General features: G+C 46.3%; 2 long non-coding RNA genes across 2 annotated transcripts; one reads left to right on the top strand and one right to left on the bottom strand.

Moving 5' to 3' along the window:
- Positions 1-7,059: 7,059 nt before the first annotated feature.
- On the bottom strand, positions 7,060-10,392 carry LOC122380819. Its single transcript, XR_006256390.1, has 3 exons — positions 9,820-10,392; positions 9,027-9,472; positions 7,060-8,153 (listed from the first exon to the last, which is right to left on the bottom strand). It is a non-coding gene; the product is annotated as an uncharacterized LOC122380819 (long non-coding RNA).
- On the top strand, positions 9,007-12,649 carry LOC122380820. Its single transcript, XR_006256391.1, has 2 exons — positions 9,007-10,622; positions 11,546-12,649. It is a non-coding gene; the product is annotated as an uncharacterized LOC122380820 (long non-coding RNA).
- Positions 12,650-13,345: the final 696 nt, after the last annotated feature.

Genomic DNA, 13,345 nt, shown 5'->3' with positions numbered 1-13,345 from the left:
CGTTTTTTACCCGACCTTCACCAGAACGTAATTAACTACCCCATTGAATCTGAAATATAAAATGGACCATAAAACCTGCATAGAGAAATTACGTCAAAAGCCTACATCCTTTCATCAGAGAGTGGAGTTACAGGTCGAAATTTCGAGTACCTAGTAAAGTAACCTGAGAAATTTCAGCCCCTGGCCTTCATGATCGTTTCGCGAACTTTTTGAACAACCCTCGTGTCGAACAAATTTGCCATTTATTGATCAAAACGGCCTTAGCCCTTAGCACGGCGTCTTGTTTACACGGCAGAAGAAGGGAAGCGTGAGGGCGCAGGACACATCATCTGCGCCCTCTCTGTCCATTTGGACGCAGTGCTCGTTGCCTCCACTATTATCAGGCTGACCGTCCTTCCAGGTGACGTTCCAAGCTGAGCCATCCACCGACTGGAACTCGCCCTCCGTCTCCCGGTCTGAGAGACCCACGAACACGGCCGACGGCGGCGAGAAGCTCTCGTAGAGCACGCGGAACGTGGCAGGGTTGACGAAGGCGGCCAGCCGCGCGCCGTCCATGTGGCGCAGTGATCGTCAGCCTGCCGCCAGCTGTGGGCGCTGGAGACGTAGTGGTAGCAGTAGTCGCCCATACCGAGCCACCCTGCCGGACAGGGCCAGCCGGATCGACAGAGCAGCGGAGTCTCGCAGATGTAGACGGGGATCATCAGCGAACAGTTTCGGGCTCGGATCTCGTTCTGGAAGGAGTATCTCACAGCGAAACAGGCGTCCTTGGTGTCCTCTTTCAGAACCATTTCTTCTGGCGGAGTCGTGCCGTCGACGTTTAGTATTTCCCCATTCAAGCGAAGCGCGCCTACTGACTCGCTGTGGCGCGAACGAGACTCGCGATGCAGCAGCCACGCGACCTCAACCATATCATTGACGGAAACCAGGTCAGAGTTGGCACCACGCGCCAGGCAGGCGGCGCGGGCATCCTCCCAGACGAGCTCATCCAGCACCTCCAGGTAGCAGCTCTCGCGGAAGAAGTGCCACCCAGGGGGGCACGGTTCACTGGGCGGTCCCATCCGTCTATACTGCACCGGTGTGGTGCCCGGGGGAAGCACACTCCCACGTGAGATTCTGTGGAGAAGGTGAGACAGGTGCCGTTTTCGGCCAGAGTGAAGCCCTCACAGTCGGCGCGGTTCCGTCGCTCGCAGGAGATCGCGCAGATGATCGCGGACGGAGCGACTGATGAGAATTCCGCTGTCCGCGAGTAGGCGTTCGGCCAGCTCACGTAGGAGCCGCTAAGGATTGGCCGACTGCAAACGCCGAGGAGTAGCAGAGTGAGCACCCTCATCGCGCGAGCCCTGAGCCGCAACTGAGCCGACCGCAGTGAGGAATATCGAGGGAAACTCGACTGCCCAGCAACGGCCGAAACATTGTGGCAGGAGGTCGTGGGGAGCAGTAATTACGATAAAAAGTTTCAGCGCTGTTTACAGGCCGAGGTAAGACAAATTATATGGTGGATTATAGGAAACTGTGTAGGAGGTGACAGCTGAAGTTCGTTATTGAAAGAAGAGACGCTCACGTTGGTCATTCATTACTTTTCAGGTTTATGTGCAAGAAACTGCAGAATACGACTTTGTACTTCAACATACAAGTTTTGATGGTAAAATATCGCATATTAAATAATTAAAACTTATGCATTAACCTTCGCCCCAGTGGGGGGGGGGGGGCATATGTTACAACCTTGTCGCGTTTTTTTCGTATAAATAAAAAACCGCGGCGCGTCGCGCCGCGCCGCTTGGCGTAGCTTTTGGTACATCAATTTTGGACAATGTGTGAAATTTTTGACCCCAGGTCATGGCAGGTCAGGTCGCCAGGTCAAGTTAACTGACCAAGCCTAAAAAAGTTTGCAATCATGTCCAGCCTGCAGTGTTTGTCAGAGAGGTTTTAAACTTGGTGGATTACATGATGTTATGGGTGCCCACAATTTGTATATCTCGGATTTTTTATATGCGTGACCTAAGGTCAGGTCAGTGGCGTGACCTTACCATTATAGGGGAGAGCGGGGCCAGTTGAAACACGGGGTCAGATGAAACATGGCTTTATTTTCAACAGTATGCAACATATGGCGTTGCCGATACCACTGCGCATCCGCGCTCGACCACTTCCTTTGTCAACGGCGTTTGGGCGGCAAACGGACGGTAATTTTGATTTGACACTTGTTTTTGTGTTTTTGAGGGGCGTTTGGGAGAAATCGTTTTTATGAATATTTTGTGATATCTCATATACCTTTGTTTGCTGAAAGAAGAACTCCTGGCTTCGGAATAACACCTTATTTGGCCCTTCATTCAGCATGATGCCGTCCCTCCAGCTCATTTGACATGTGCTTTACGTCGCGTGCGAGATGGCGGGAGCGGGTGGGGTCAATTGAAACGCTTCTCTGAGGGTCATTGAAACAGGGCCACAGGCCGTTTCAATGGACCCCGGTGACCTTTGCAATGGTTATGTTCAGGGCTGTAAACATTAAAGGAATAGTCCACCTTTGAAATGAGCTTTGAAACTGAAATAGTAGTTTAATAGAGCTCAATTTTTGACCCCTTTTTCTCCAGCCTTTTGCTTGAAAGCACACTATAGCCTGAGATATTTCTCATTTTTCTCATCCGCCCATTTTACCATAGTCTATGTACTTTATGTCACCTATTATGAGGAACTTTGCACTTTTAGCTTTCCAACGACCTATTGAATGTAGCATTTGGAAAAGTAAACCGGACAAAATATCTCCTTAAGAAAGTGGCCTTAAAGAGGAAAACATCCCATTGTTAAGGATAGGTGCAATTGACCCCATGGGCTGGTTCAATTGACCCTCGCATCGGGGTCATTTGAAACGGGCGTAGAGCTGTTTTATAAGCATGCGTTTGGCCGCAAAATATGTTTGAAACATAATTTTACATATCTTAAAATAAAGCCAAACAGCATATTTTTTCATGGCATTGTGCATTTTTCGATATGACAACTAGATCTCGCTGTGCATGTCAATATAAAAAAGTGGTTCAACTGGCCCCGCTCTCCCCTAAGTCAATGGAGAAAACGAAAATGCCTCTAGATCCGTGTGTACGCATAGGAACAGTCCAAATTTTCAGGATAACAATGATGTGGACCACCCGTGACGACCAAGGTGTCTTTTTTTGCTGATAGCCTCTTGAAAGGTCATCCGAGGTCATTTGAGGCTACAAACAGTTTTTTTGCCAATACTCTCGATTGGAAGAAGATAAAACGCTGGAGTTGGCCTCATTGTTTTGTCTTGCCAAGACGCATCGACTGATATGCAGCATGACCTTTTCCAGTCAGGTCATGACCTTGACCTGAGGTCAAATTTTGAAGTTGACCTTTCAAGGTCAAATTATAGTTCATTCGACGCGTCTCGGCGAGAGGAACACGATTCTGGCATTAGAAATGACCTAGTTTTTTTTAGTCAAAAGTTATTGTCGAAAAACACTTTTCTTAAAAACAGCTATTTTTGGAGTTTTTGCCCTCTGGAGGCTAAACCGTTGACCTGAGGTCATTTTTGATGGACCTTATCAAAAGAAGAGTTCAAAAGCTATCGATTGCTATTTCCAGCGTTTTTCTAGCTATCATAGTTCCTGAGATAATGGCATGTTTTCTGAAAAATATAATGACAATTCGCAAATTTTGACCTTTGATGACCTCTGGACCCTAGTATTGCTATGAGATGAAAAATGACCGAAATACTTTCAAACGTACGCATCAAGAGCTATCGACTGCTTTTTACCGTGTCTTTCTAGCCCTCTTAGTTTTTGAGTTAGAGGTGGTGGTAACATATGCCCCCCTCCTCCCCCCCCCCCCACTCACTAGGGCGAAGTTGGCTGAGACCGCCACTGGGCGCGGGTTAACAAGCTTCTCAGCTCTAACAATGCAAAGGTTTGTATAAATTGAGAGGATGCACTTTCTTGCGTGCTTGCTCCAACTTAGCTCCTTGAACCAAACATTTTTTTAAGGGTACGGTGCTGATTCCAAACCAGCTGAGGACCAGCGTGCTGGCTCCGCAATTATAAGCTCGCGTTGGAGCCTGGCACTGCCAACACCTGGGCGCCCCAATGTCATACCCGTCATTTCCCGAAGCGGGAAGCCAGTAACGATAGACATGCGGTCTGAACTGCACTGTCTGGTTAAAAATGTGAGGGTACTTACGTTTTTCAAAACTCCTGATCCTGACTCTGAGACGGAGTGATCGTTCAAGATTCATATGTAGGTACGTAGTTACAGTATACCTAATATTTCGGATATGTGTACAACGCGTAATGTGTGAAGGTGCATTTCAATACCGGGTTACGTATTGTGGGACCGATTCCCTTCTTCCATATCGATAAAGAGAGTACACGTTCAAGGGGACTTGTGCCCCTCAACACGGACCCCAGCCTCTACATCTGCACTGACATCGCAGACTGGTTAGTCCGTGCTCCGTGACGGTGTATCGCCCCTACGTCACGTCATCGACTAGGGAGCTGACCATCCTGGACTCGTCATCGTCCCAGCACCGTCTCCAGTGAGTAGCTCTGCCCAGCAAGACTATCTGCCCTGCGGCAAGGTCATCAGCTACCCTGGACTACTACGGAGCCCGCCGACAGCGCACGGCTCATCAGCCCGCGCCGTCCTCCTCAGCATCATCGAGTGATGGACACCACCTCGCTGAAGGACTCAAGATCGGAGGAGAGAAGAGAAGAAAAAAAAAATATCAACGCTAAATTCAAGACAACTTGGCACCGAAATCAAGAAAATTCACCCATTATGAACTTTTGCTGTATTTTCGTCAAAAAGTGACAGTGAAATTGTGCTGTGAAATTTGTTTTAACTTCGATGTGTTTCAAAAACCGTACTGTTTCATTATCCGTTTTCGTCAGTGTTCTGTCGTTTGTTGTGCTTCATTGTGGTTGCTCACCCCAAAATTTACGGAGAAATTGCAAATGCGCTTAATTTTTGCCTGCATTTTGCAGTGTCACTTTGACACTAATAAGCATAAAAAGAGCATATTCTGAAGTCGGTATGAACATTCAAATACGTTAATCGTGGTCAATTCACTGAAATTATATTGTATTGATATTCGGCCAGAGATGCCGAGGGCCATGGAGATGCCCAGGGACGGTCCCCGCCAAGAGTGCGGAGGGATCGCCCGGTAGTAGGTGTAATTGTCACGAAACTTACTTACTGTTCATACCATTTTGGCCCGCTCAGTCGTCTCTCTATCCGCGCCTCCGCGACAGTATACACACGCTTTATGGAGGACATCTACACCATTTTGCCTTCAGAGGCCTGTTTCACTAACAAATAAAGTGTGTAATTACAAAGAAAAACTTGAGTTTAAAAGAAATTTACCAACATTTGAAATTTGGATTTCACGAAACCTCCGAGCATTAATTTTGAGTTTAAAATTTACCAACTTTTTTACAAGAAAAAAGTTTGAAAGAAACATCGAAATCGCATACTTTCTGTTTCACGAAGACCAAAAACTTGAAAGAAAACGTTGTAATTACAAACACGAAATTCCAGTGGCTCTTACGTTCGGAATTTTATTAATTTTTGTGCAATGAAGCAAAGCAATCAATTATTTAAAACAAATATGATATGCTGAATCATTATATGCTCTTTTTACTTACCACAATCCCTATGAACCAGCTACGAGCAATAAATAAATATCGTCATGTTTTGTCATTCGCGCGCCATAATTGCATTCAACAGTCTTCTGCTGTCAAATGTTTTGGTGTTATTTTCTTTCAATAATAAATATTGTGAACTATCATTTATACCATTTAGAAACAGCATCATTATTTATAATTTATTCATGCATCTTTTGACATGAATACTAGACATAATTTGATAAGAAGAAGCAATATCTGTAACATGTTGTAGTTCTTGATTAAAACATTTTTACTGTTTACAAGTTTTTTTGCAAACTCTTTTTATCGGAGGTGCCGCTGATGATGAAGTTTAGTGAAATCCGATTTTACATAGTTTGCAAAAATACTTATGAATTGTAAAGTTCAAACACTTGTAATCGCAAGTTTTTAGTGAAACAGGCCTCAGTTTGAAAAAGTTAAAGTTCAATTTGAAAAATGTATTTCAATTTGAAAAAAAAAATGCAATGCAAATCGAATGGCACGTGTTTCAAATTGAAGTGTACCTTTTTCAAATTGAGGGGTGCGGTTATTTTTTCTCATCTTAGTTTGCTATTTTGGCGCGATTTTGACAATTTCTGGCGCATTCCACTTATTTACTTTAGCGGCCATACAAGGCCGTATAAGTTAGGTAAGATCGTCCGGGCTCGCTAATGTTACAAATCTGCAACACTACGTGACGTCACCGGCGCATACGCTCCCTGGCTCCATCCTGACCCTGATGCGGCGGCTGGAATCGCTGCTAATCGAAAAATTACTTGTGCAATAGCGCTTTTAAATGACTTTAAAAAGGGGGAAAATATGATAACAAATAATTATGAGAATCCCCTGTCCCGACTTGGATCGTACGACCCCGCCACCTAGCGGACAACGCCGTAATTAGGGTTGAGTTGGCGATCTCCAGGTGGCTCGTCACTCGTCAGCTGTCAGCCGCAGGCAGGCGAGGGCCGGCAGGCGCTTAAGTTATGTTAACGCCAGGTCATGCTCAGGAAAATGCGACATGCTTCATAACGGTCATTTATCTCGAAAAAGATGCGGTGCCCTGTGGTGCTATGGCCCACATGACTCGGGACCCGTGAGGCCCCTGTAGTCACCAGCAGCTCCCAAGGCTGCTACGGACGCGATACCGCAGATACGTACTCCGAAAATTGCTAGACAAAGGACTGCGATGGAGCCTGGAGGAATGCATTGCAAGGACTATGTTTTGGTTTATGTTCCTGTGCGTAATCGCGGGGCTATCGGTGTTAGGGTCCCGGGGGCCAAAGCCATGCGGGCAACTGGGGTGTATCTGGATGGTGAATGGTGATGATATCGTGTTTTTGTTCGGCCACATGGGCACAATAACGAAAGCATTGATTCACTCCGTCCGAAAGCCTAGGTACCGAACCAATTAAGAACCACCAACAGATGTATTCCATGACAGGAAACAAAACGACCCCAACACTGCTCGCGCATGTCTATCCAATATCCATCCAGTGAGGGAGCACATGTGGTCCGTGTCCCCGCACACACGGGCACACAGACGATGGGTAACGCAACCACGAGTCGGCACAACGCAATCACGAATGGTTAACGCAACCACGAGTCGGCACAACGCAATCACGAATGGTTAACGCAACCACGAGTCGGCACAACGCAATCACGAATGGTTAACGCAACCACGAATGGTTAACGCAACCACGAATGGTTAACGCAACCACGGGTCGGCACAACGCAATCACGAATGGTTAACGCAACCACGAATGGTTAACGCAACCACGAGTCGGCACAACGCAATCACGAATGGTTAACGCAACCACGAATGGTTAACGCAACCACGAGTCGGCACAACGCAATCACGAATGGTTAACGCAACCACGAGTCGGCACAAGATGAATGAGCAAAAGCGACTGTCAACCACGCAACCACGAATCCGCACAAAATGAATGAACCAAAATTACTGTTCAACAGGGGTCAGCACTGCGCGCGTCCAGAGAGGCCAAGCCGGCAGCTCGCGTGATCACGCCCTGGGTCCGCGCCCTCAGCCGGGGTAGGCTCACCGTGCCATCGCCGAACTGGATGACCATCGTGGAAGAGTTCGAGGTCATCTTCCGGTTGATGATGGGTGCTACCGTCGACGGTCAGTCCGGTATCGTGCAGAGGCTGCTGGCGGCACTCCAGGTAAAGCGTCCATCTCTGGACGCCAGGATCGCGAGGAAGCTGGTGACGACGCGGGTCCACCTTCGGATCCGCTCACTAAACCAGCGCCAGGACGAAGTCGTAAGCACAAGTGATCCGCTCCTCGCGTAGGCCGGCCTGGCTCCCAGTGATGGTGCGCCGGGAGCTGCTCGCTGCCCGGCTGAACTGTCTGACAGCCTCAGAAGACAGAAAGTGACGGCGCTCTCCACACTGGCGAGTGATGCCGGGGTAAAGATGTCGGCACTGGACGCCGCCGGCAGACGCAGTGCGTTCTCCACCTGATTCAGCTGCTTCCTGCCGATTTACCTGAAACAAAGTCAAGTGAAATCAATGATCCTTCTTACCTAAGTGGTGGCCTATAGTCTTCTTCAGAGTAATGTAAAGCAATAGAATAAATATAAGTTCAGAGTTGCACAACTGTGAGCTAATGTCAGCTAGCGTCAGCTAACGTGAACATTACGTCAGCTCGCGCAATTTGATAGCCGCGTGCTGCTATCACCGGTGAAACAGGGCCCAGGTTTAGAGCCTTGCCCACAGTTTCCACTCAAGTGATTCAGAGGTAAGCTTAGTCTGAGTCTGATTGCAACATCATTCTCAAAGCTAGCATCTGAGTGTATTCAGTCTCTATCAAAACTACTGATTGCTGGAACCCTTGGCCCTGTTTCACCGGTGATAGCAGCACGCTACCTACTATCAAATTGCATGAGCTGACGTAATGTGATGAGGTCACACTAATGACGTTTCGTGCAATCTGTGAGCTTCGTTTGGACCAGAGTTGCTGTCTCGTTGAATTGCGTTTGATACATTTGGGCGGTGTTTCACGGGACGCTGCTACCACGCTGCTATCAAATTGCGCGAGCTGACGTCATACTTGTGGTAGTGTTGGAGCAATGGGCCTGTTGATGTTTCCATGGAAACCCAATTTGACACGTGTAAAAGCAGCGTGCTGCTATCACCGGTGAAACAGGGCCTTGTTTGATCGCATGGCCGTGAAGATGCTAGCAGCAATATTTGATGACATCACACAGATCGACTGAGTCATGCTTTGTTGATGTTTCCATGGAAACCCAATTTGACACGTGTAATAGCAGCATGCTGCTATCACTGGTGAAACAGGGCCCTTGTATTGACAGTTCAAGCACCTAACAAAGAAAATATCAAATTCAATTATCTCCTCACCTTGATCTATCACTCAGAGATGAGGACGCTCCCTCAGTGTTGATGATGTTTTTTTTTGTTTTGTTGGGTTAGGCCCTTTCGGTCGACAAGACCATTGCAGAGCCGGAAGGATGATAGGAATTAGGGGGAGACATTGGTCTGGGCAGGCACCCTAGTGAGTCGCCGGGGCTGAGCCCGTCCAGAGGACAGGCCACCCAGCCCCAAGGCACTCACTGCACCCGGCTACGGGGTGCGCTCCCTCGGGAGCAGCGGTGCCGCTCCAAGGGAGCAGCCCGCATGAGATAAAGTTGCCTGTCCAGCCCGGAGGGGGGTTGCGGCGTGGAGGAGAAGGATTTCAGTATCCTGAGGATAGAAGCACGGATAGGTGAGGGTTGATGATGTCCTGCGCAAGGGACTTCATCTGTCGGCGATCACTCCTTGAAGCCCGAGTGCTTTGTTGCGCCGGTCTGTGAAAACACCATTTACATCAACATTCAAATAGGGCACAACTTCAGTGAGCTGCTTTGATCATTGGTGACTGATGCACAATTATATTGATATGCAAAATGTTTCAAGTATCATGCAAATATGTCGGTAGCGGTACCTAACTTGGTACCTACCTGCTTACTAGCAACCTAATTTACAAATTAATGTGTCATGGTACATATCTGACAAGCGCACACAGTCACAGTGCAAATCCAAAAGCAAATATAAATTTGTTACAATTTCCATCACAATAAGAAAGATTCGAATTAGTACATTACCAACTGAATAGTTGGCATTCATATCAAATCCATTAAAATGAAATACATACCCCGAGGACCCAGCACTGCGCAGATTCTGTGTTGGAACCGCATCAGTCTTCAGACATGGGCTCACACCTGGCATCAGGGATGCTTTCACAAGGTAGGAAGGATCATAATCTGAATCAAGAAAGTGGTCTGAGCAAATCCTTGCCTGCAACACATTTATAGGATCCTGCCTCGAACATCTATGCACCCAGGTCGCACATGTGGCTGGATCCTTCGGGAACCGAAAAACGATTTTGTGCAGAACTTGCCAGTCCTTCGGTAACTTCGGCATGTAGCCACCGCACAGTACGACATCCTGATCCTGAATCAAGTCCTGAATCATTCAATCAATTTAAGTTTCAATGGTTTCAAACAATCAACTCGAGGGTACAACCAAGGTACAACACCACGTACAACACAAGCAAGAAACAGGAAATGAACTTGTTTACAACCGTGAGTCCGTGACCCTCAAAATCGAATTCAAGGCCAAATTTGCGGGGAAGGCCAGCTGAGAAGTGTCCGTTCCGCTGACGTCACGGGTAATGTTAAAGATCCGGGTGCCCGGCAAATAGGAAAGCTCGGGATGACAGCCCCCTGCGGCCATAGGGCAATGGTTTACTAACGGGAGATGTGATGAATTACAGCAGCAATACTTGAAATATAAGGAAGAACTGAAGCAATTATGATACCTATTATTTTTTATAATGACAGAAGGAACGTGGAAGAAAAAACATTTTGTGCAGCATGTGAAAACAAGGAATTAGAATGAAGGAAGGGCTGCTACTTTTCATGCTCCCGAAACCAGCCATCTCATCATCATAGCATGGTAATGATAGTTAAAGTTTATGTTAAAAAAGAATAGAAGGAGCTGCTGCAAAGGTCTTTGTGATGCCTCAAATCTGTTAAGTCAAGTCAGGCATGCTCTTACAGACTGAACGTTCAAGTTACGAGACCCCATCATACTCCAGTGGCTGCATGGTGCTTGAGCTTGTCAAATACTGAAATGTTTTGCTCAGAAATTGTTTGCTTTATTGGTTTCTTGAGTTTCACCAGATAAAGATACAAGGTTGGCTGATTTGGTGTTAGTTATACATATTAAAGTGCACTGTTTGTGACAAGATTATGGAAATTGTAACCCCAATAATGACATTTCATGCTGTCAAAGCTATGATATGTTGCCTTGAGTTTGATATCAGGCAAACATGGATTGAAGCTGTTTTCTAAAAAAAAAAAACACTGCTTTTTAGTAACTTTCATCCCATAATTTGTATTTATTCAATCTCAGAATGGGAGCAAGGCTGAATCACAATTATCTTTTGGGAAATGCTCTACATAACTGCATTGCTTTTATTTTTGTGGCATAATTTTGTACCTAATTCAAAGACTTTCTCTGGTGTAGTTTGTAAGATTGTTTGAACTTCTACTTTCTGACCTGCTTGGTGCCACTAAGTCCTGCAACCTATTTGGCTTATTTACCCATCTCTCTTGCCATTCCTACATATTTCATGTCAGTCTATTGCATAAATATTGTGTAGTTAACATACATCATGATATACAAATGAATGGTACCTATAGAAGCTCGATGTGGGTAAATGAGAACCAATGAACCTATGTTTTTTACAATGGCATAAAGTCCTCTTGTCACGGCCATGGATATCACAGAAGATTTTGCTGAACTGCGCAAGAGAATCCTGTGCAAGGAAATGTTTTGCATGATTTAGCTTAACAGCATAAATTTTATTTTCCCAGTTGCATTGGAGCTCTGCTGGAGTTTGCTGATGACAGGATGCTGAAGGGCTGAAGCTGGTAGCTCTGGCAGGAGTCCAGTGTCCACCAGCTCAAGATCCGACGCCGCCGCGTCGCCGCCGTGCGGCACTCCGCGGAGACGGGGACGGCGGTCATGATTGAAGACATCGCATTTCCCGCCTGGACTGTCCGGTCGGAGACTGGTAATCCCTCCGGTGAGCCGCACACCGTGGAGCTACTGCACCGCGCGTGTCCACCCGCAGCGCAGTGCCAGCAACGGTGCCGTGAGTGCGACATCTGCGTGCATATGACGCAGTGCGACTGTCACGACTCGCGGCTCAGTGTTCTGTCAGTGTGACAGTGCGGCTCGCGCTCGTTTTAGCGTGGTGCTCTGTTGTATATAACCACCTTGATGGAGACCTATGTGCTGCCGCTTGAGTTTCAATGTACAGTTTTATGCATCAAACTAGCGTAAGTAAATGGCTATCAGAGGTCAATTTGAAGCGCAATTAGTACCCATAACCCAGCTGGGTTGAGCGAGTCATGTGACTAGTCCCGATGAACGTACTGTTTCGATGTCGTCAGTCGTAGACTTTTGTAAACCATTCGTTTCGGAGCTCTGTGTTGTGTTGTTCGGGACCGCAGTTGTTTGAGCAGTTTGCTTTATGCGTCGTACGCTGACAGAACGCTGGTCGTACACAAGCCATGTGTTTCCTTTCGCCCCTAATGTGTTTCTGCGGTACCTATGCAGTTGTAATGTGTATACATTACAACTGCATTACATACATTACATACATTACATACTCTATACACTAAGGTCGACCACTAACTGGTCGCACTTGGTTGTGAAAATGACACTAGCTGGTCGCACTTGGTTTCAAACTGCGCTTGGAAGTCGTGCAATTTTATTTGCATTTTGCAATGCAATTTTGTTGCCGTTACCGTATTGGTAGATTGAGATAGTGTCAGAAGTTGGCCATTTGATGCGTTGTCACTTGTCAGACGTTGTTGCCTTAGTACTGACGAATTGATGGGCCGCGTTTGTGTTCCTGTTAAGAAACGGATCTCAATATAAGGTGATTCAGAGGTAGGAACCTGAATGCATTCGTTCAGACTTTTCATTTTATAGGGATGCACTGCTTCATGAGCAAGAACGAGCATGGCTCTGGTTGAGCGAAGCGCAATCGATATTTGTTATCGTGGTTGTAGACTGTGGCCACATTTACATCACTATTCAACTCCACGCACCAACATTATTTAAACTGCTTGAACCTATACTTCATTTCGCTAAATTTCGGGGTCGTCAACCTACGGTCCGTGGCCGTTACGTTTGGCCAATAACTAGATTTTATACATATTAACTGGTTCATTTGATCACAGCATGATGCCCCGGACAATTTTCATTTGACTCACTGATAATGAATGTGTCCCAGTACCGCACAAACTGAGACTGAAACGGGACAACTCGCTTTTCGAGGTTCAAGTTCATTATCTTCAGATGTTATGGTATGAACTATGGTAAGCATTTAATGATCGAAGAAAATGGTCAGCGTTAGCAGTGCTAATCGGGTATTATGAGCTTTCAGTTATTTCAATATTTGTTTAGGCTATTATTCTTGTGGTATCTCCTGTCAATTTCACGCGGAACATATAGTATTATCTTATACAATCGCGGTAACTACATATTTTCTGCCGGTAGTACTGTTGTTATCATTGATTCGTAATATTTCACTACGAGCGTGGCTCGATTCACATTGTTATTATATTGGAATTCGAGATTTAAGAATGAAAATCTTTTAATGC

The sequence above is a fragment of the Amphibalanus amphitrite genome, unplaced genomic scaffold (assembly GCF_019059575.1).
Source record: "Amphibalanus amphitrite isolate SeventyFive unplaced genomic scaffold, NRLGWU_Aamphi_draft 000107F_arrow, whole genome shotgun sequence".
Classification (NCBI taxonomy): domain Eukaryota; kingdom Metazoa; phylum Arthropoda; class Thecostraca; order Balanomorpha; family Balanidae; genus Amphibalanus; species Amphibalanus amphitrite.
Note: the sequence above shows the minus strand (reverse complement) of the source record. Positions and strands in the feature narration are given on the sequence as shown.